The sequence below is a fragment of the Bubalus kerabau genome, chromosome 17, assembly GCF_029407905.1.
Source record: "Bubalus kerabau isolate K-KA32 ecotype Philippines breed swamp buffalo chromosome 17, PCC_UOA_SB_1v2, whole genome shotgun sequence".
NCBI classification, from domain to species: Eukaryota; Metazoa; Chordata; class Mammalia; order Artiodactyla; family Bovidae; genus Bubalus; species Bubalus kerabau.
The window spans coordinates 39,061,927-39,085,715 of NC_073640.1; the positions used below are offsets into that span (position 1 = coordinate 39,061,927).

The window sequence follows — 23,789 nt, forward strand, 5'->3', positions numbered from 1 at the left end:
GGTCCGTCCAGCGTGATTCATTACTAAATCTGCAGCAGGCAGGAGGCAAAAGAGGATTTCATGTAAACTGTTTGGGAGAAGCACTTTGAATGCAACTTAAAGTTCTTAGAGCTCCAGAGCTTGAAATGCTTGTTAAATTTCAAGTTGAGGTTATTCCTCCCTTATCCTTCACCAGGACCATCCCTGGGGAGGAAGAAAAAAAGGGAGAAAAGTTGTGTGGTGATTTGGTGTATTAGTCAGGGTTCTCTAGAGAAACAGAACCAATAGGGTGGATATAGGCATATAGAATGAGACTTACTGTGAGGGTTTGGCTCATATAATTACGGAGACTGAGAAGTCAGCTCAGCAAAGCTGGAGATGTAGTACCAATCCAAACTCAGAGGCCTGGCGGCGGAGGAGGGGTAGCGGTAGAAGTCTTAGTCCAAGGCCAAAGGCCAAGAACCAGGAGTGCAGGTGTTCCTGGGCAGGAGAAGATGGATGTCCCAGCTCAAGCAGAAAGCAAATTCACTTTTTTCCTGCCTTTTTGTTCTATTTAGGCCTTCAGTGGATTTGATAATGTCCAGTATTGATGAAGCAGTCTTTTTCACTCATTCTGGTATAAATACTAATCTATTCCTGAAACACTTAGATGTAATGTTTTGCCAGCTATCTGGGCATCCCTTAGCCCAGGCATGTTGACACAAAATTAACCTACACTGAGGGGTAGGTTTGGAAATCTGTGACACTGAAGATGCAATATGTTCAGGCCCTAATGTATGTTTTCAGTTAAATATATCTTGGGGTGGGGGGAGCCAGTTTGTGGGCATAGGATCTAAAGAATTCACAAAAGGAAATTAAAATTGTATGTAACTATATTACAGGCTCACCATGTTGCACAGCAGCAGAGGGCAGTACTCCCAATGAATTCTGTTCACAGAGGTGCACATTGTAGTGGTCTGTAAGAGGATACTCAACTTCTCCCAAAGGAAGAGAGTACTCAAGTCATGTCCGGCTCTTTGAGATCCCATGGGCTGTAGCCCACCGGGCTCCTCTGGTCTGTGGGATTATCCAGGCAAGAATACTGGAGTGGGTTGCCATTTCCTCCTCCAGGGAATCTTCCCGACCCAGGGATCAAACCAGCTGTCTCCTGTGTTGGCTGGCAGATTCTTTACCAGTAAGCCACCTGGGAAGAAGTGCTGATTGAAACAATAAGGTGATGTTTTTCATTTACTGAATTGGCAAAGCTCAAAGTATTGCTAAGATCCTGTGTTGCTGGGAGTGAAATTTGGTAACGCCTCTGTAGAGGGTGAAGTGAATACTGTGGATTGGCTCTCTCCACCTGGGTCATTCACCCTCTTCTAGTTGTTGATGTAGGAAAGCTAAGTCCTACACTTCCCAGACTTCCCTGCCTATAGGGTTCCACCTGCAATGAATGAGAATTCCTGTTGCTCCTTGTCAGCAGTTAGTGTTACAGCATTCTGGATTTTGGCCATTTTAATAGGTGTGTATTTCATTGTTTTAACTTGCGTTTCCCTCATGACATGATGTGGAGTGTCTTTTCATATGCTTACTTTCTGTCTTCTTGGATCTTTTGTGCTTTTCTTAATTGGGTTATTTGTTTTCTTGTTGTTGAAATTTAAGTGTGTTTTCGTTAACAGTCCTTTATCAGATACATCTTTTGCAAACACAGTCTGTGACTTGTCTTTTCATTTTCTTAAAGGTGTCTTTTACAGAGCAGAAGTTTTTAATTTTAATGAAGTCTCCAGCTAATTAGTTCTTTCTTTCAGAGATTGTGCTTTTGGTGTTGTATCTAAAAAGTCATTGCCAAACCCAAGGTCATCTAGATTTTCTCATATGTTATCTTCTACTAGTTTTTATAGTTTTGTGTTTTATCTTACGGTCTGTGATCTATTTTGAGTTAATTTTTGTGAGCAGTGTAAGTCTGTATCTATATGCTTTTTTTTTTTCCATGTGACTGTTCAGTTGTTCTGGCATTATTTGTTGAAAAGACTATTACTCTCCATTGTATTTTTTTTCTCTTCTGTCAAAGATTGGTTGACTGTATTTCTGTGGGTGTATTTCTGGGCTCTCTGTTCTGTTCTATTGATCTATTTGTCTGTGCTTTTGCTAGTACCACACTGTCTTGATTACTGCAGGTTAATAATAAATCTTTAAGTAGGGTAGTGTCAGTCCTCTAACTTTGTTCTTTTCCTTCAGTATTGTGTTGGCCGTCCTGGGTCTTTTGCCTCTCCATATAAACTCTAGAGAGGTTTGTTAGTGTTCACAAAATAAGTTGCTGGGATTTTGATAAGGGTTGCATTGAATTTAGTGATCAAGTTGGGAAGAACTGACACTTTGACAGTATTGAATCTTTCTATCCATGGACATGTAACTTCTCTCCATTTATTAACTTTGATTTCCTTCATCAGAATTGTGTAGTTTTCCTCATTTAGACCTTGTACTATTTTGTTAGACTCATACCTAAGTATTTCATTTTGAGGGATACTAATGTAAGTGGTATTGTGATTTTAATTTCAAATTCTACTTGTTTATTGCTAATATATTAGAAAGTGATTTTCTTTTTAAAAAATAATAACCATGTGCCCTGCAGCCTTGCTATAATCACTTATTATTTCCAGAATTTTTTGCTTGATTCTTTCTAATTCTCTACATAGATGATAGTGTCATCTGTAAACAAAGACAGTTTTATTTCTTTCTTCTCAGTATGCATCCTTTTTATTTCCTTTTTTTGACCTTAGTCCATTATTTAGGACTTCTAGTATGATGTTGAAAAGCAGTGGTAAGAGGGGACATTTACCTTGTCCCTGATCTTAGTGGGAAAACCTCAAGTTTCTTACCATGAAGCATGATGTTAACTTCAGGAGGTTTGTAGATAATTATTTATTCAGTTGAAAAAGTTCCCCACTATTCCTAGTTTACAGAGAACTTTTATCATGAATTTGTGTTGAACTTTGTCAAATGCTTTTTCAGCATCTATTGATATTATCATATGATTTTTCGTCTTTAACCAGTTGATGTGATGAATTACATTGATTTTCAAATGTTGAACCAGCCTTGTATACCTGAGATAAATCCCAATTGGTCATGATGTATAATTTTTATACATTATTTGATTCAATTTGCTATTGTTCTGTTGAGGATTTTTGCATCTGTGTTCATAAGAGATATTGTTCTGTACTTTTCTTTAATGTCTTTGTTTGGTTTTGGTATTAGATTAATACTGTTTTCATAGAATGAGTTAGGAAGTATTCGCTTTGCTTTGATCTTCTGAGGGAGATTGTAGTGAACTGGTATAATTTTTTCCTTAAACGTTTGGTAGAATTCAGTAGTGAATCCATCTGGGTCTGATGCTTTTTGTTTTGAAAGGTTATTCATCATTTACTCAATTTTTTGAACTGATACAAGTCTATTTAGATTGTCTGCTTCTTCTTGTGTGAGTTTTGACAGATTGTATCTTTCAGAAAATTGGTCCATTTCATTTGGGTTATCATATTTGTGGACATTGAGTTGTTCATAGTATACCTTGATTATTTTTAATGTCCTGGGGATCTATAGTGATATTCCCTCTTTCATTTCTAATATTAGAAATTTTTATCTCTCTTTTTTTCCCTTAGTCTAGCTAAAGGTTTACTGATTTTGTTGATCTTTTCGAAGTACCAGCTTTTAGTTTTGTTGATTTTCTTTATTGGTTTGCAGTTTTTAATTTCATTGATTTCTGCCCTAATTACCATTTCTTTTCTCATCCTGATTTTGAGTTTTATTTTCTCTTAGGGAGTTCCCTGGTGGTCCAGTGGTTAAGACACCACACTTCCATTGCAGGGGACATGTTCAATCCCAGGTTGGGAAAGTAAGATCCCACATGTAGCATGGCATGGCCGAAAGAAAAGGAAATAATTTCCTCTTATTTTTCTGGTTTCCTATGGTGAAAGCTTAGATGATTGAAGTGAAATCTTCTTTTCTAATGGATGATTCAGTGCTCCAAGTTCCTAATACATGATTCAGTGCTACAAGTTCCCTTTAAACATGAATTTTGCTGCATCCCACACCTTTTGATAAATTGTATTTTCATTTAGTTCAAAATGTTTTAAAATTTATCTTGAATTTTGACCTGTGTGTTATTTAGAAGTGTACTGTTTTTTCTTCAAGTACTTGGGGATTTTCCAGCTATCTCTCTGTTATTGATTTTGTGTTTAGTTCCATGAAGTCTGAAAGCAGACATTGTATGATTTCTGTCCTTTTAATTTTAGTAAGATATATTTTATAGCCTGGAATGTGGTTTGTCTTGGTGAATGTTTCATATGGGCTTGAGAAGAATATATATTCTGCTGTTGGAGGGTGAAGTAGTCTATATTGATGGTGATTGATGGTGTTGTTGAGTTTATGTCCTTACTGATTTTCTGCCTGCTGGATCTCTCTATTTCTGATAGAGGATTGTTGAAGTTTCCAGCTGTAATAGTGGATTCATCTATTTCTCCTTACAGTTCTATAAGTTTTTGCCTCACATATTTTGATGCTCTGTGGTTAGGCATCTACATGGTAAGGACTGTTATGTCTTCTTGGAGAATTGACCCTTTTGTCATTATTCAATGCCCCTCTTTATCCCTGATAACTATCCTTGCTCTGAAGTCCAAAATCAGTATAGCTGCCACTGCTTTCTTTTGATTAGTGTCAGTATGGTATATCTTTCTCCATCCATTTACTTTTAATCTATATGTGTCTTTACATTTAAAGTGGGTTTCTTATAGACAACATATAGTTAGATGTATTGGCAACAAATTCTCTAGATTTTTGTCTGAGAAAATCTGTATTTCTCCTTTCCTTTTGAAGGATAATTTCACAAGGTATAGAATTCTGAGTTGGTGGAATTTCTCTCTCAACAGTTTAGCAATTTCACTCCGCTTTTTTCTTGTTTAAATGGTTTCTAATTGAGCCTCTATAGGTAATTTCCCCCCTTCTTTCTTCTTTCAGGATTTTTCTTTTTTTGACTTCCCATAGTTTGAAAATGATATGCCTAGTGAAGTGTGGGAGTAGGGCAACATTTATCCTATTTGATATTATGTGAGCTTACTGGTTCTGTGGTTTGGTGTCTTGACATTAATTTGAGGGAATTCTCCATCATTATTGTTTCAAATATTTTCTGTTCATTTTTCTCATCTCTTTCTGATATTCCCATTACGCATATGTGACACCTTTTGTAACTGTCCCACAGTTCTTCATTATTACATTCTGTTTTCTCATTGTTTGATTTTTCAGTTTTGGAGGTTACTACTGAAATATCTTCAGGCTCAGGGATTCTTTCCTCAACTGTGTCCAGCCTACTAATACGCCCACCAAAGGCATTCTTCATTTTTGTTGCAGTGTTTTTGATCTCTTGCATTTCTGTTTTGTTCTTTCTTAGAATTTCCAGCTCTCTGTTTATGTTGCCCATCTTTCTCACATGCTGTCTACTTTATCCATTGGAGCCCTTAGCATAATTGTTGTAAATTCCTGGTCTGATAATTGCAACATCCCTATCATGTCTGAGTCTGAATCAGGCTCTGATGCTTGCTTTGTCTCATTAAATTGTATTTTTGCCTTTTTAAGGAATCTCCATACCATCTTCCATAGTGGCTGTATCAATTTACATTCCCACCAACAGTGCAAGAGTGTTCCCTTTTCCCACACCCTCTCCAGCATTTATTGTTTGTAGACTTTTTGATGATGTCCATTCTGACCTGTGTGAGGTGATATCTCATTTTAGTTTTGATTTGCATTTCTCTAATAATGAGCGATGTTGAGCATCTTTTCATGTGTTTGTTAGCCATCTGTATGTCTGCTTTGGAGAAATGTCTGTTTAGGTCTTTTTGCCACTTTTCAATTGGGTTGTTTGTTTCTCTGGCTTTGAGTTGTATGAGTTGCTTGTATATTTTGGAAATTAATCCTTTGTCAGTTGTTTCCATTGCTATTATTTTCTCCCATTCTGAGGGTTGTCTTTTCACCTTGCTTATAGTTTCCTTTGCTGTACAAAAGCTTTTAAGTTTAACCAGGTCCCACTTGTTTACTTTTGTTTTTATTTCCATTACTCTAGGTGGAAAAAAGAGGTGGGTAAAAGAGGATCTTGCTTTGATTTATGTCATTGAGTGTTCTGCCTATGTTTTCCTCTAAGAGTTTTAAAGTTTCTGGTCTTCCATTTAGGTCTTGAGTTCATTTTGAGTTTATCTTCGTGTATGGTGTTAGGAAGGGTTCTAATTTCATTCTTGTACATGTAGCTGTCCAGTTTTCCCAGCACCATTTATTGAAGAGGTGTCTTTGCCCCATTGTATATTCTTGCCCTCCTTTGTCAAAAATAAGGTACCCATAGGTGCATGGGTTTATTTCTGGGCTTTCTATCTTGTTCCATTGGTGTATATTTCTGTTTTTGTGCCAGTGCCAAACTGTCTTGATGACTGTAGCTTTGTAGTATAATCTGAAGTCAGGAAGGTTGATTCCTCCAGCTCCATTCTTCTTTCTTAAGACTGCTTTGGCTGTTTGGGAATCTTTTGTGTTTCCTTATGAATTGTGAAATTTTTTGTTCTAGTTCTGTGAAAAATGCCATTGGTAGTTTGATAGGGATTGCATTGAATCTGTAGATTGCGTTTGGTAGTATAGTCATTTTCATAATATTGATTCTTCCTAGTCAAGAACATGGAATATCTCTCCATCTGTTTTTGTCACTTTTGATTTCTTTCATTAGAGTCTTATAATTTTCTGTGTACAGTTCTTTTGTCTCCTTAGGTTAGTTTATTCTTGGATATTTAATTCTTTTTGTTGCAGTGGTGAATGGGATTGATTCCTTGATTTCTCTTTCCGATTTTTCATTGTTAGTATGTAGAAATGCAAGTGATTTCTGTGGATTTTGTATCCTGCAACTTTGCTAAATTCACTGATTAGCTCTAGTAATTTTCTGATATTATCTTTAGGGGTTTCTATGTACAGTATCATGTCATCTGCAAACAGTGATAGCTTTACTTCTTTTCCAATCTGGACTCCTTTTTTTTTTTTTTTTTTCTTCTCTGATTTCTGTAGCTAGGACTTCCAGAACTATGTTGAATAACAGTGGTGAAAGTGGACACTCTTGTCTTGTTCCTGATCTTAGGGGGAATGCTTTCAGTTTTTCACCATTGAGTATAATGTTTGCTGTAGGCTTATCATATATGGCTTTTACTATGTTGAGGTAGATTCCTTCTGTGCCCTTTTTTGAAGAGTTTTAATCATAAATGGGTGCTGAATTTTGTCAAAGTCTTTTTCTGCATCTATTGAGATTATCAAATGATTTTATCTTTCAATTTGTTAAAATGGTGCATCACACTGATTGATTTGCGTATATTGAAGACTCCTTTCATTCCTGGAATAAACCCAACTTGATCATGGTGTATGAGCTTTTTGATGTGTTGCTGAATTCTGTTTGCTGAAATTCTGTTGAGGATTTTTGCACCTATGTTCATCAGTGATATTGGCCTGTAGTTTTCTTTTTGTGTGTTGTCTTTTTCTGGTTTTGGTATCAGGGTTATGGTGGCCTTGTAGAATGAGTTTGGAAGTGTTCCTTCCTCTGCAGTTTTTTGAAAGAGTTTTAGAAGGATAGGCATTAGCTCTTCTCTAAATGTTTGATAGAATTCTCCTGTGAAGCCATCTGGTCCTGGGCTTTTGTTTTTTGGGGGAGATTTTTGATCACAGCTTCAATTTCAGTGCTTGTAATTGGGTTGTTGATAATTTCTGTTTCTTCCTGGTTCAGTCTTGGAAGATTGAACTTTTCTAAGAATCTGCCCATTTCTTCCAGGTTGTCCATTTTATTGCCATATAGCTATTCATAATAGTCTTTTATAATCCTTTGTATTTCTGCATTGTCTGTTGTAACCTCTCCTTTTTCATTTCTAATTTTGTTGATTTGATTCTTCTCTTTTTCTCTTGATGAGTCTGGCTAAAGGCTTGTCAATTTTGTTTATCTTCTCTAAGAACCAGCTTTTAGTTTTACTAATCTTTACTATGGATTCTTTCATTTCTTTTTGTTCAGATCTTTATGATTTCTTTCCTTCTACTAATTTTGAGGTTTTTTTTCTTCTTCTTTTTCCAGTTGTTTCAGGTGTAAAGTTAGGTTGTCTATTTGATGTTTTTCTTGCTTCTTGTAGGATTGTATTGCTATAAATTCCCTCTTAGAACTGCTTTTGCTGCATCCCATAGGTTTTGAGTTGTCATGTTTTCATTGTCATTTGTTTCTAGAAATTTTTTTATTTCCCTTTTGATTTATCCAGTAACCTGTTGGTTATTTAGAAATGTGTTGTTTAATCTCCATGTGTTTCTTACAGTTTTTTTCTTGTAATTGATATGTAGTCTCATAGAATTGTGGTTAGAGAAGATGCTTGATACAATTTCAGTTTTCTTAAATTTACTGAGTTTTGATTTTTGACCTGAGATGTGGTCTATTCTGGAGAATGTTCCATGTGCACTTGAGAAGAAGGTGTATTCTTCTGCATTTGGATGCAATGTCCTGAAGATATCGATAAGATCCATCTCATCTAATGTATCATTTAAGACTTATATTTCCTTATTAATTTTCTGTTTTGATGATGTGTCCATTAGTGTGAGTGGGGTATTAAAGTCTCCTACTATTATTGTGTTACTGTCAATTTCTCCTTTTATGTCTGTTAGTGTTTGTCTTATGTATTGAGGTTGGGTGCATAGATATTTACAATTGTTACGTCTTCCTCTTGGATTGATCCCTTGATCATTATGTAGTGTCCTTCTTTATCTCTTGTAGTCTTCTTTATTTTAAGGTCTATTTTGTCTGATATGAGGATTGCTACTCCAGCTTTCTTTTGCTTCCCATTTGCATGGAAAGTCTATATGTGTCTTGAGGTCTGAAGTAGGTTTCTTGTAGACAGCGTATATATGGGTCTTGTTTTTGTATCCATTCAGCCAATCTGTGTCTTTTGGTTGGAGCATTTAATCCATTTACATTTAAAGTAATTATTAATATATATGTTCCTATTGTCATTTTCTTAATTATTTGGGGTTGATTTTGTAGATCTTTTTTCTTCTTTTGTATTTCTTGACTATGTAAGTCCCTTTAACATTTGTTTTAAAGCTGGTTAGGTGGTACTGAATTCTCTTAACTTTGCTTGTCTGAAAAGCTTTTTATTTCTCCATCAATTTTGAATGAGATCCTTCCCAGGCACAGTATTCTTGGTTATAGATTTTTCCCTTGCAGTACTTGAAATATATCTTGCCATTCCCTTCTGGCCTGCAGAGTTTCTGCTGAAAGATCAGCTGTTAAGCATATGGGGTTTCCCTTGTATGTTACTTGTTGCTTCTCCCTTGCTGCTTTTAATATTCTTCCTTTGTGTTTGTTTAGTCTTTGTTAGTTTGCTTAGTATGTGTTTTGGCATGTTTCTCCTTGGGTTTATCCTTTATGGGACTCTTTGTACCTCTTGAAGTTGATGGACTATTTCCTTGTCCATGTTGGGGAAATTTTCAACTATAATCTCTTCAAAAATTTCCTCATACCCTTTCTTTTTCTCTTCTTCTGGGACCCATATAGTTCGAATGTTGGTGCGTTTGATATTGTCTCAGAGGTCTCTGAGACTATCCTCAGTTCTTTTCATTCTTTTTACTTTATTCTGCTCTTCAGAATTTATTTCCACCATTTTATCTTCCAGCTCACTGATTTGTTCTTCTGCTTCAGATATTCTGCTATTGATTCCTTCTAGAGTATTTTTAATTTCAATAATTGTGTTGTTTGTCTCTGTATGTTTATTTATTTATTTTAATCATAATACTTTCTAAAAATAAAATAACCTTCAACTCCCCTTCCCTTCAAATTCAGAGAGTTCTTTCCTTTGTTCTTATTTCCCTTCTCTCTTCCCTGCAGATCAGCTCAGGGCATTGGCAGGGTTGTGGTTGGACTGACCTCTTTTAATAAAATTTCTGTCTCCCGAAGTTTCTGTGAAATGAGAGGAAGAGGCCTCAGCAAATCCTCCAGCACTGGTTTGTGAGAAGAGAGTGTGTTAGTCAGGCTTCCTCCAGCAGCAGGGCTGACTCCTGCCTGCTGAAAAGTGAGGGTTTATTGGGGAGGGTTGGGGAGGTGTGGGACAGCCAGAAATTGCTCCCCAGGCTGGGACAGCCCACAGGTGGCATTAGCCTGAAGCTCCACCACAGGGGCAGCAGTGCCCTGAACATAAGCACAGCTGCCCTGCCTTCTTCTCTGGTGCCTTCCTCAGGGATCCCGTGAGGCTGCTCCTCCTCTTCTCAGTCATGTCGGTTCTGAGAGGCTCTCAACCCACTGCCTGAGCTGCCGTGTTGTCTTATGACCCCACCGTAACCACTCAGGCCAGGACTGACTGAACCGGGAGTGAAGAACAGATCCAGGGGGACACCAACTCTCGGACTGCGTTGAGCCCATCTCATTCCCTGTCCTGGGAATGTAGGACCTGGTGATGAAGTCAATCAGACAGCAACATAACATGCGTGAAAGGAAAGGCTATGGAGTGTGGGAGCTCCGGAGGCTGTGGCAGGTGAGGTGAGGGAAGGGAGCGGCAGCATGAGGCAGCATGGGATCCCGGGTGCACAACTTTGGTTTTTGACCTCTGGTTCTGGTACCTTGTAGCCAGCCTTATCATCTTCTCTCACTGGACTCCCTGGAGTAAACTGTTCTTTCTTTGCGCCGACTCTGATTTCATCAAACTGTACCATCTTCTTCCCCTCCTTACAGCAGACTTCTGCAGACACTGGGTCACTTCCCTTTCCTTGAGGGTTTTTTAACTTCTGGATCACTGTCCTTTTCTCCAACACCAACAGTCATAACTTTTTAGTCATTCCAATATTAACAAAGAGGATGACTCTCAAATATATCCTGCCAAGTGAAAGAAACCAGTCATAGAGGACCACATATTATAAGATTCCATTGGTGTCAAATGTCCAGAGGCAAATTCATAGATACTGTAGGTAGAGTAGTGGTTGCCTAGGGCTGGGAAATGTGGAGAGATAGGAGTTGATGGCAAAAAGGTATGGGTTTCTTTAGAAAGTAATAAGAAATGTTTTTAAGATTGATTTTAGTGATGGATTCTCACAACTTTGAGTATGCTAAAAACCATTGAATTTTACACTTTCAATGGGCAAAGTGTATGAGAGGTTTATCTCAGGAAAGCTGTTTTTAAAAACTGCTCAGTTCCCTGATCTCTTTTCCCCTAATACTCTGTCCTCTACACCTCACCTCAGTCACTCACTCCCATGAACATGGCCTTGACCTTATCATTCCAATAATTTCAGCCCCTCCATAATCTCAGTTTCCAGCATCCTGCTCACTAATTGCGACTCAAAACTCTATCTATATCCTCTGACTCTTTTGAGACCTGAAGTGCATTTATCCCACCACTTTTCCCTTGTCTGTTACCCTTATCATTTCCTCACTTCCCTCTTTGTGTGGCTTTAATTCCATGTTCCAGTATTATTGTCATACTTGCGTGTACATCCTCAACTTCTCTACCCCTCTGCTATACTCACGTGGGAAAAAAATTTATTACATCTAACTCTTGGATTGCACCTGTACCCATGCACCTGAACAAGGCTGAGGAAAACTTAAAGCCGTGTTGTCTCATTTCAAATGCCTGACCATTAACTTCCGATGGACCCCCGGGGTTGCTTGGCATTCTTCCTGTATTTCTGAGACAAATCAGCCTCCCACTCTTCTAGATTATTGCACACCTCTTTCCTTTCTCTTCTAATTTACAACTCTTTCTCCGCCCACTGTGTTCACTCTCAATGGATGACTTCATTAGGAGAGAACTTCCACAAGCTCCCACACTTGCACGCACCTACCTTCTGGCATCCGTGCTTCATCTTCATTCCTGTAATGATGGCTAGTCTGTCTGTGCTCCTTTTTGAAAGCCAACCCCTTTCTTAGCACTCAATCGCAGCCTCTCTTTCCCACCCAGCCCATTGTACTCATAATCTTTCCCCCGACTTGCTCTTGCCTCATCAATTTGTTCCACCCACTGGATTTTCCCAGAAACCTTCAGTCTTGCTATAATGTGTCAATGTTAAAAAAAAAATTAAAAACCTATTTTGGGGATGGGCAGATAGATGGACATATATGTGATAAAGCAAGTCTAGGAAAATGTGGGCAGAAGAATCAAAGTGGTGGCTCTACTTGTTCAGTGTAAAATTCTTTCAACCCTTTGGTGTTTGAAATTTTTCATTAATAAAATATTGGGGGGAAAATTCTATCTTGACCTAAATCTCCCTTTTGCTGTTACGTCATTTCTCTGCTCCCTTTCCCAGTGGAAGTCCTGAAAAACTGGTCTGAACATCTGTCTCCATTTGTCCCATCCTTTCTTTTACCAACTCCCATCAAGTTTTTGCCTCAGTGGACAACCAGAATGTCTCTCATAAAGCTCGCCAGTGATTTCCACTGTAGGAAACTGAACAGTCATTTATCAGTCCCTAGCCTTGCTCAATCTGTCAGCTGCAGAATTTGACTCCTCCTTGCTCCTTACAAAAATTTCTTTCCTTAATTCCAGAATGACATTCTCTCCTGCATTTCCTCTTACCTTTTTAGTCAACTTTGTTGATCTCTCCTCGTCAACCCAGCCTGTTAACGTTGAAGTGCATCAGGACTCAGTTGTGTTTTTTTTTAGGACTCCTTTTTTAAACCATTTTCTCTGTCTATACTCTCTCTCTCTCTCTCTCTCTCTCTCTCTCTCTCTCTCTCTCTCTCGGTTTTCTCCTACAGTTTTGTGGATTTAATTACTATAGGATTATTCCCAAATATATGCTCTCCCTAAACCCTTCTCCTCTACTCCAGACTCATGTATCCAACAGCCTACTTAACATCTCCACCCAGATGTCTATGAGGTATCTCAGACTTAATGTGCCCACAAACCAATTCCTCATTGTAGTAACTGGTATAAGAATTGTCCTGGTGAATCACCCCACCCTTGTGTCCATGCCTGTTTGCAATGTGAGCATTAATTTCTTCACACACATCCCTACCCTGTCCCCAAACCTGGGCTGGCCTTGTATTTTGCTTTTATCAGTAGAAAGTGATGGAGTAGAAATTTCAGAACCTAGGACATAAGAAGCTTTTACTTTCTCATTCTGGAATCCTGCAGCCACCGTGGAAAAGAATCCAGACTCACCTCACTAAAAATGAGAGCCCATGTGGAAAGCTGAGTGAGGCAGCCCATCCAGCAGCTGGCTCTGGATCCAGCCATGTTGGGGAGGCCGTCTTGGACCATCTAGCCCCACATGGGCTATCAGATAACCACTTGACTCAACCCAGGCTAGATCAGCTGAAGAACAGCCAGACTGCCAACCCAGTAGTCAAGAGAAATCATAAATCATTGTTAACCTAATACATTTGGGCGATTTATTTTTGTTCCAATAGGTAACTGAAACACCAGTCTTCCCAATATACCTTCTTCTCACAGCCTTCATCTCTCTAGATATTACCTCTATTCTTCCAGTTGCTTAGGCCAAAAAATGTGGAGTTCCTTGACTCCTCCCTTTTTCTCACACTCACATCTGCTCTTTCAGCAAATTATGTATTATCATCTCCAAAATATATCCTGACTCCTATCCTTACCAACTCCATTGCTATCACAGTGGGCCGAACTGCATCATCTCTTTCCTGGATTACTGCTGGGGCCTCCATGTTGGTCTCTCTGCTGCCCTCCTGGCTCCACTGTGTTCTCCAGTCGGCAGTGAGCGATCCTTTTAGAGTTTAAGTCATATCCCATCATTCTTCTGCTCAGAAGCCTCCAGGGACTTCACATTTTGGTCAGAGTAAAAGTTAAAATCCTTACTAAGGCTTCAAGACCCCACATGATTTGGCCCTCTTCTCTTGCCCGTATCTGTAATCGCACTCTGCATCTCTACCCCTGGTTCACCCGTTTTCAGCCACTGTGGTCTCTTTGCTGTCCCTTAAACACACCAAGTGCCTTCCTATCTCCAGGCCTTTGCACTTGCTCCCCTCTGTGTAAAATGGTCTCCCCCAGAGACTTAATGGACTCACTTCTTATGTCTGCTCAGATGTTCCTTTATTGCCCACTCCTCCATCTCCACCCAACCCTGAGCTCCATCAGTTTCTAACGCTCTCACCCTCCTCCACAGCATTTAACACGACCTAACATACTACATTTTTGTTTGTTTTGTATCTACTTTCTCCCATTAGAACATAAACTCCATGAGGACAGGGACATCATCTGGTTATTCATTCCAGAGTCTCCTGTGCCTATTACCTATCACATAGAAGGTGTTTGATAACAGTTTTGCTGAAGGAATGAAAGCAGAAGTGTATTGTCTTACTTTTCTATTGCTGTTGTAACAAATGACTACAAACCTGGTGACTTAGAACAAATGTATTATCTTACAGTTCAGAAGATCTGAAGTCCCAAAACGTGTCACTGGGCTAAAATCAAGGTGTTGACAGGGCTGCCTTTTTACCAGGGAAGCTGTCCGGGAGAACGTATCCCCTTACTTTGTCCAGCATCTGGAGGCTGCCCACATTCTCTGAGGATGACATCCTTCCATCCTCAAAGCAAGCGATGATTGAGCCTTCCTCACGGGGCATCACAGGGCTTCTATCGTCATATCTCCTTCTCCATCTCTGGCCCTCCCTCTTTCATGAATACAGACTTTTTGATGACATTGGGCTGACTCAGATAATCCAAAATAATCTTCAGTTCAGTTCAGTCACTCAGTCGTGTCCGACTTTACGACTCCATGGACTACAGCACACCAGACCTCCCTGTCCATCACCAACTCCTGGAGTTTACCCAAACTCATGTCCATTGAGTCATTGATCCCATCCAACCATCTCATCCTCTATAGTCCCCTTCTTCTCCTGCCTTCAATCTTTCCCAGCATCAGGGTCTTTTCCAGTGAGTCAGTTCTTCACATCAGGTGGCCAAAGTATTGGAGTTTCAGCTTCAGTATCAGTCGTTCCCATGAATATTCAGGACTGATTTCCTTTAGGATAGACTAGTTGGTTCTCCTTTCAGTCCAAGGAACTCTCAAGAGTCTTCACCAATACCACAGTTCAAAAGCCTCAATTCTTTGGTGCTCAGCTTTCTTTATAGTCCAACTCTCACATCCATATATAACTACTGGAAAAACCATAGCTTTGACTAGATGGACATTTGTTGGCAAAGTAATGTCTCTTCTTTTTAATATGCTGTCTAGGTTGGTCATAACTTTTCTTCCAAAGAGCAAGCATCTTTTAATTTCATGGCTGCAGTCACCATCTGAAGTGATTTTGGAGCCCAAAAAAATAAAGTCTGTCACTGTTTCCATTGTTTCCCCATCTGTTTGCCATGAAGTGATGGGACCAGATGCCATGATCTTAGTTTTCTGAATGTCGAGTTTTAAGCCGACTTTTTCCCTCTCCTCTTTCACTTTCATCAAGAGGCTTTTTAGTTCTTCTTCGCTTTCTGCCATAAGGGTGGTGTCATCTGCATATCCGAAGTTATTGATATTTCTCCCAGCAATCTTGATTCCAGCTTGTGCTTCATCCAGCCCAGTGTTTCTCATGATGTACTCTGCGTATAAGGTAAATAAGCAGGGTGACAATATACATCTTTGATGTACTCCTTTCCCTATTTGGAACCAGTCTGTTGTTCCATGTCCAGTTCTGTTGTTTCCTGACCTGTGTACAGATTTCTCAGGAGGCAGGTCAGGTGGTCTGGTATTCCCAAATCTTGAAGAATTTACCAGAGTTTGTTGTGATCCACACAGTCAAAGGCTTTGAGATAGTCAATAAAGCAGAAGTAGATGTTTTTCTGGAATTCTCTTCCTTTGTCGAAGATCCAACGGATGTTGGCAATTTGAGCTCTGGTTCCTCTGCCTTTTCTAAACCCAGCTTGAACATCTGGAAGGCTGGCTTGGAGAATTTTGAACATTACCTTGCTAGAGTGTGAGATGAGTGCAATAGTGTAGTAGTTTGAGCATTCTTTGGCATTGCCTTTCTTTGGGATTGGAATGAAAATTGACCTTTTCCAGTCCTGTGGCTACTACTGAGTGAAGGATAATCTTACCTTCTCTTAAATTAATATCCTTAATTTAATCACATCTGCAAAATCCTTTGTGCCTTGAAAAGTAACAGGTTCCAGGGATTAGGCTGTTAACACCTTTCATTCCGGCTCAGTTATTCAGTTGTTGTCTGACTCTTTTCAGTCCCGTGGACTGTAGCCTGCCAGGCTCCTCTGTCCATGGGATCTTCCAGGCAAGAAAACTGGAGTGGGTTGCCATTTCTTTATCCATGTTCTTGAGCATTTTAAGTTGTAAGAGGTTGAATTGGACAAGGACAAAGATTGCATTAAAAAAAGTAATGCCATGTAAAAAATGAAGCATGAAAATTGAGAACATATGTCCACCTAAAAACTTCTCTGTATATTCATAGCAGCATTATTCACAATAGCCAATAAGTGTCCATCAAATGATGAATGTATAAACAAAATATGGTATATCCACACAATGGAATATTACTTGAAAATAAAAAGTAATTAGGTACTGGCACATGCTACAACATGGATGAACCTTGAAAACATTGTTCAAAGTGAAAGAAGCCAGTCACTAAAGACCACATACTGTATAATTCCATTTAGGTGAAATACTCAGAATAGGCAAATCTGTAGAGACAGAAGCAGATTGGCAGTTGCTCAGTAATGGGGACTTTGGGAGAAAATGAGGAATAACTACTAAAGCGTTTAAAACTTCTTTTTGGGGTGATGAAACTATTCTAAAATTGATCATGGTGATGATTGTTCAAGTCTGTAACTATACAAAAAATATTTGATTGTGCACTTTATTGATCTATTTTGAAACCTTTTATTGGCCATGCCATACGACTTGCAGGATCCTAGTTCCTGGACCAGGGATCAAACCCAGGCCCCAGCAATGAAAGCTTCATTTCCCAACCACTGGACTGCCATGGAAGCCCCTGAATTGTACACTTTAAATTGGGGAATTGTATGATAGATACATTACATTTCAAAGCTGTTATTTTGTAAAAAGCTTTTATGAAAACATGCACACTAATTTCCCTAAGGGAGATGTTACTGCAGAACACCTCATGTGAGCAAGTGTCATGGCCTGACACTGAGACCAGTTAGACCACAGATGATTCCAGCCTATCACGTGTGGCACTGCTCAGTCATGCGCTGGTCACAGGACAGGGCACTGTTGGTGCTTAATACTGATCATGGGAGTTTGGGCTGACAGAGCGAATTAATTACCCACAGTGTGTCCAGCAGTGGTTAAAGGCATGGGTTCTGCAGTGAGACAAACCTGATTTTGAACCTCAGCTCTGTCTGATTTTGAACCTAACCTCTACAGGTTAGCTTCTCTCAGTCTCAGCTTCCTCATCTATAAATTAGAGATGATACTTTTTTTAGAAAAAAATTTTTTTTTCTATTTTGGCTACACTGTGGGACATGGGGGATCTTAGTTCACCAACCAGGGATCGAACCCATGCCCCTTGCATTGGGACCATGGTGTCTTAACCAATGTACTGCCAGGGAAGTCCCTAAATGCAATACTTTTGTAAAACAATTACCTAGAACCAGGTAAAGTATCAGCCAATGGTAGCTGGAATTATTGTTAATAATGTATTAACATGAGAGCCCTAAGCACTGTGTCTGGCATATAGAAAGTGCTCAGAACACAGAATGATTCAATTATACTTTTCACAGGAAAAAAAAGTTCATGAGATAGAATAAACTTTAGAGACAAGGACAGAGAATTTGAATTTCATTGCTTAAGGACAAAAGTAGGTGACTTTGGGAGACTGCTACTTGCCTCCCACCTGACTTTCACCTGGTTCCTCTGCAGCAAATACTCACACAGCTGAAAGCACTGGCTTTGCCCTGGAGCCTCTTGGCCACCCCCACCACGTTACTAATGAGCAAATCCAAGCTTCCAGAAGCTCCTGGGAGAACATTCAACTAAGAAACTGGAGTTTTTGATGAGGACCCAGACAGGAAATGCCATTGCCCCTCCAAAGCATAATCTAAGACATGGAACTAGAAAAGGAATTCAGGGCAGAAAATAATCACAAATGGTTATTCCAGGAATGCAGGGGCATTTCAACAGCACCCCCCCCCCAAAAAAAAGTAAACTGTTTATGTAATATACTACACGGTATGGTTAAAGGAGAAAAATGTGATCATCTCAATACCTGCATGAAAAAGTAGGTGATAAAATTCTTATTTATGATGTCATTCTTACTACTTGATATTGTAATGGTAGCAGCTGATTTTCAACAAGGGTCCCAGCAGAGAAAGAATAATCTTTTCCACAAATGGTACTGGGACAACAGGATATCTAAAAGAATGAAGCTGGACTCTTATCTCACACCATCCTCAAAAGCAAAATCAAACTGAATTGAAAGCCTAAATGTAAGAGCTAAAGCTATAAAACTCTTAGAAGACATAGGTGTAAATCTTCATAATCTTGGATTAGGCAACAATTTTTTAGATGCAACACCAAAAGCATGAGCAACCAAAGAAACAATAGATAAACTGGATTTCATCAAAATAAAAACTTTTGTTCTTTAAAGGACACTATTGTGAAAATGAATAGACATCCCCCAGAGAAAGTATTTGAACACCAAATAATTCAACTATTTGAATTAGGGTCTAGTATCCATAATATGTAGAGAACTCTTACAACTCAACAATAAAAAGACAAGCACCCATTTTAAAAATGGACAAAGGATTTGAATAGATCTGTCTCTAAGACATTCAAGTGGCCAACAAACACATGAAAAAAGGCTTACCATCACTAGTCATTCAGTTCAGTTCAGTTCAGTTAGTCACTCAGTTGTGTCCAACTCTTTGAGACCCCATGAACCACAGCACGCCAGGCCTCCCTGTCCATCACCAACTCCTGGAGTTCACCCAAACTCATGTCCATCGAGTCGGTGATGCCATCCAGCCATCTCATCCTCTGTCGTCCCCTTATCCTCTTGCCCCCAATCCCTCCCAGCATCAGAGTCTTTTCCAATGAGTCAACTCTTCACATGAGGTGGCCAAAGTACTGCAGTTTAAGCTTTAGCATCATTCCTTCCAAAGAAATCCCAGGGCTCATCTCCTTCAGAATGGACTGGTTGGATCTCCTTGCAGTCCAAGGGACTCTCAAGAGTCTTCTCCAACACCACAGTTCAAAAGCATCATTTCTTTGGTGCTCAGCTTTCTTCACAGTCCAACTCTCACATCCATACATGACCACTGGAAAAACCATAGCCTTGACTAGACGGACCTTTGTTGGTAAAGTAATGTCTCTGCTTTTGAATATGCTATCTAGGTTGGTCATAACTTTCCTTCCAAGGAGTCAGCGTCTTTTAATTTCATGGCTGCAGTCACCATCTGCAGTGATTTTGGAGCCCCAAAAAATAAAGTCTGACACTGTTTCCACTGTTTCCCCATCTATTTCCCATGAAGTGGTGGGACCGGATGCCATGATCTTCGTTTTCTGAATGTTGAGCTTTAAGCCAACTTTTTCACTCTCCTCTTTCACCTTCATCAAGAAGCTTTTTAGTTCCTCTTCACTTTCTGCCATAAGGGTGGTGTCATCTGCATATCTGAGGTTATTGGTATTTCTCCCGGCAATGTTGATTCCAACTTGTGCTTCTTCCAGCCCAGCGTTTCTCATGATGTACTCTGCATAGAAGTTAAATAAGCAGGGTGACAATATACAGCCTTGACGTACTCCTTTCCCTATTTGGAACCAGTCTGTTGTTCCATGTCTAGTTCTAACTGTTGCTTCCTGACCTGCATGTAGGTTTCTCTAGAGGCAGGTCAGGTGGTCTGGTATTCCCATCTCTTTCAGAATTTTTCACAGTTTATTGTGATCCACACAGTCAAAGGCTTTGGCGTAGTCAATAAAGCAGAAATAGATGTTTTTCTGGAACTCTCTTGCTTTTTCAATGATCTAGCGGATGTTGGCAATTTGATCTCTGGTTCCTCTGCCTTTACTATCACCAGCTTGAACATCTGGAAGTTCATGCTTCATGTATTGGTGAAGCCTGGCTTGGAGAATTTTGAGCATTACTTTACTAGCGTGTGAGATGAGTGCAATTGTGCGGTAGTTTGAGCATTCTTTGGCATTGCCTTTCTTTGGGATTGGAATGAAAACTGACCTTTTCCAGTCCTGTGGCCACTGCTGAGTTTTCCAAATTTCCTGGCCTGTTGAGTGCAGCACTTTCACAGCATCATCTTCCCAGGATTTGAAATAGCTCAACTTGAATTCCATCACCTGCACTAGCTTTGTTCGTAGTGATGCTTTTTAAGGCCCACTTGACTTCACATTCCAGGATGTCTGGCTCTAGGTGAGTGATCACACCATCGTGATTATCTTGGTCGTGAAGATCTTTTTTGTCATTCAGTTCAGTTCAGTTCAGTTCAGTCGCTCAGTCGTGTCCGACTCTGTGTGACCCCATGAATCGCAGCACGCCAGGCCTCCCTGTCCATCACCAACTCCCGGAGTTCACTCAGACTCATGTCCATCGAGTCAGTGATGCCATCCAGCCATCTCATCCTCTGTCGTCCCCTTCTCCTCCTGCCCCCAATCCCTCCCAGCATCAGAGTCTTTTCCAATGAGTCAACTCTTCGCATGAGGTGGCCAAAGTACTGGAACTTCAGCTTTAGCATCATTCCTTCCAAAGAAATCCCAGGGTTGATCTCCTTCAGAATGGACTGGCTGGATCTCCTTGCAGTCCAAGGGACTCTCCAGAGTCTTCTCCAACACCACAGTTCAAAAGCATCAATTTTTCAGCGCTCAGCCATATTCACAGTCCAACTCTCACATCATTAGGGAACCACAAATCAAAATCACAATGAGATACCACTTCACATCCACTGCTGCTAAGTCACTTCAGTTGTGTCCCAGTCTATGCGACCCCATAGACGGAAGTCCACCAGGCTCTCCGTCCCTGGGATTCTCCAGGCAAGAACACTGGAGTGGGTTGCCATTTCCTTCTCCAATGCATGAAAGTGAAAAGTGAAAGGGAATTCGCTCAGTTGTGTCTGACTCTTAGCAACCCCATGGACTACAGCTTACCAGGCTCCTCCGTCCATGGGCTTTTCCAGGCAAGAGTACTGGAGTGGGGTGCCATTGCCTTCTCCGTCACATCCACTAGGATGGCTGTTTTTTAAAGTGGCTAATTTTTTTTTTAACATGGAAAATAACAAGTGTTGGCAAAGATATGGAGAAAATGGAAACTTCATTCATTCCGGTAGAAATGTAAAATAGTCCAGCCATTGTGGACAAAGGTTTTGCAGTTCATCACAAAGTTAAACATAGAATTACCATATGACCCAGGAATTCCATTCTGAGGTATATATATCTAAGAGAACTGAAAATGTGCTTGTGTAAAAACTTGTGTATCAATGTTCTTAGCAGCGTTATTCATGGTAGCATAAAAATAGAAACAACAGAGATGTCCATCAACTGGTGAATGGTTGAATAAAATGTAGTTAATCAACACAGTGGAATATTATTCAGCCAAAAAAAGGAATGACATCCTGATACATGCTACAGTGTGAATGACCTTTGAAACCATTTTGCCCAAAGAAGCCAGACATGAAAGGTTACATATTGTATAATTCTATTTCCATGAAATGTCCAAAACAGTTAAATGCTTAGATGCTTGCCAGAGGCTGAGGAGGGAGGTATGGGGACTGACTGCAAATGAGTTAGGGATTTCTTTTTGGGTTAATAAAAATATTCTGGAATTATATAATAGTGATGGTTGCACAACATAGAAACTCTTGAATTCTGCACTTAAAAATGGTGAATATTATGGTATATGAATTATATATCAGTAAAAAATAAAAAAACAAAAAAACTCTTCAACTAGTTAAAGAATTGAACTTGAATAATGTTGTTCCAGCACTGCTTCTTCTTGGTACACAACCTAGAGATACATACTCCCTGCACGCCAGGAATACATATAAAGATGGTTGCTTTAATGGATTAAAAATGGCCACAAATTCTCTGCAGTCCCTCCTATCAAAAGGTGGGGTCTCTTTTCCCATCTTTTGAATTTGAGCTGATCTTGTGACTCACTTTAACCAACAGAATGCAACAGAAGTGATTATTGCCAGGTTCTGAGCTAGATCTCAGGGATCTTCTGCCCTTACTTTCTTGGAACATTTCTACCATCACATGACAAAGTCTGGCTGGAAGGAGAGGGCCAGACATCCCACCTGAGGCTCCGACATGAGAGTGAGGCCATTGTGGGCCAGCCTGCCAAGCTGCCAGCTGACCACAGCCACTAAGTGAGTCCAGGTAAGATCAGAAGAACCATCTTGTCCACCCACGGAACCATGAGAAATAGCAAACTGTTGCTGCTTTAGGAGACTACATTTTAGGAATGGTTGGATACCCAGCAGTGCCTAACTGATCCAACGTTGAGACCTCATTTGCATGATCAAAAACTAGGAAGCAATGCAGATACAGGTTGGATGGTGTAGTGGGTAAGAGTCAACTTCGACCTCAGACTTAGGCATCAGATCTCACCCTGCCACTTAGCAGCTATGTGACAAGAAATTTATTTGACTTATCCCTCTGTCTTCCTAGGTCTCAAAAGAATTCAAGGGGTTAATATACTTGGAATAGTTTCTGATAGAGAGGAATGCTATTAAGTGTTGGCCTGTGGTATGCTTACCAGCAACATAAGGGTTATTTACATGCTGAAGGCAACAGCGGAGTAAATTTCATGTGTATCAACTTGGATATACCTTGGCCACCTGATGCGAAGAGCCAACTCACTAGAAAAGACCCTGTTCTGGGAAGGATTGAGAGCAGGAGGAGAAGGGGATGACAGAGGATGAGATGGTTGAATGGCATCACTGATTCAAGGGACATGAGTTTGAGCAAGCTCTGGGAGACGGTGAAGGACAGGGAAGCCTGGTGTGCTGCAGTCCATGGGGTCACAAAGAGTCAGGCACGGCTGAGTGACTGAACAATAACAACTTGGATAATACTCAAAAAGATATGATCATCTGGAAAAAGCAAGTTATAGGACTATGACATTTATATAAAAGTTTTTTTTTAATTTTATTTAATTTAACTTTACAATATTGTATTGGTTTTGCCATATATCAAAATGAATCTGCCACAGGTATACATGTATTCCCCATCCTGAACCCTCCTCCCTCCTCCCTCCCCATACCATCCCTCTGGGTCGTCCCAGTGCACCAGCCCCAAGCATCCAGTATCGTGCATCGAACCTGGACTGGTGACTCGTTTCATATATGATATTATACATATTCAATGCCATTCTCCCAAATCATCCCACCCTCTCCCTCTCCCACAGAGTCTAAAAGACTGTTCTATACATCAGTGTCTCTTTTGCTGTCTCGTATACAGGGTTATTGTTACCATCTTTCTAAATTCCATATATATGTGTTAGTATACTGTATTGGTGTTTTTCTTTCTGGCTTACTTCACTCTGTATAATAGGCTCCAGTTTTGCAGAGGAAGGCACCTCAGAGTCTTGGCCTCTTTGAAGGCAGAGATGGGAATGCCTAAGTAGGAATCAAGAAGGATCTTGGTTTTAACCACAATGTTCTTCTTACTTATTATGCTAAAAAGATACTAGTTGTATCATTTTTTTTAAAGTTATACATAGGAAAAACACTAGAAGCAAAGAAGTTAAAATGGCCACATGGGTTAATTTGGTTTGGTAACTTTTCCTCTTCCTCTTTACTACCTGACTCCCTGCCCCAATTCCTATATTAATTTAATCACAGTGGTTCTGAATGCTTCCTTTCCTGCAG

The 23,789-nt window shown here is 39.8% G+C and overlaps 2 long non-coding RNA genes across 3 annotated transcripts; one reads left to right on the top strand and one right to left on the bottom strand.

Annotated features, from left to right (window-relative positions):
• Positions 1-32: 32 nt before the first annotated feature.
• On the bottom strand, positions 33-994 carry LOC129631874 (uncharacterized). The gene is made up of 3 exons (XR_008704216.1): positions 867-994; positions 299-459; positions 33-183 (listed from the first exon to the last, which is right to left on the bottom strand). It is a non-coding gene; the product is annotated as an uncharacterized LOC129631874 (long non-coding RNA).
• A 347-nt stretch (positions 995-1,341) lies between these two features.
• LOC129631875 (uncharacterized) lies at positions 1,342-14,668 on the top strand. 2 transcript variants are annotated; one of them, XR_008704218.1, is made up of 3 exons: positions 1,342-1,480; positions 10,233-10,526; positions 14,384-14,668. It is a non-coding gene; the product is annotated as an uncharacterized LOC129631875 (long non-coding RNA). The 2 variants fall into 2 exon arrangements; XR_008704217.1 differs by lacking the exon at positions 14,384-14,668 and adding an exon at positions 13,122-13,329.
• Positions 14,669-23,789: the final 9,121 nt, after the last annotated feature.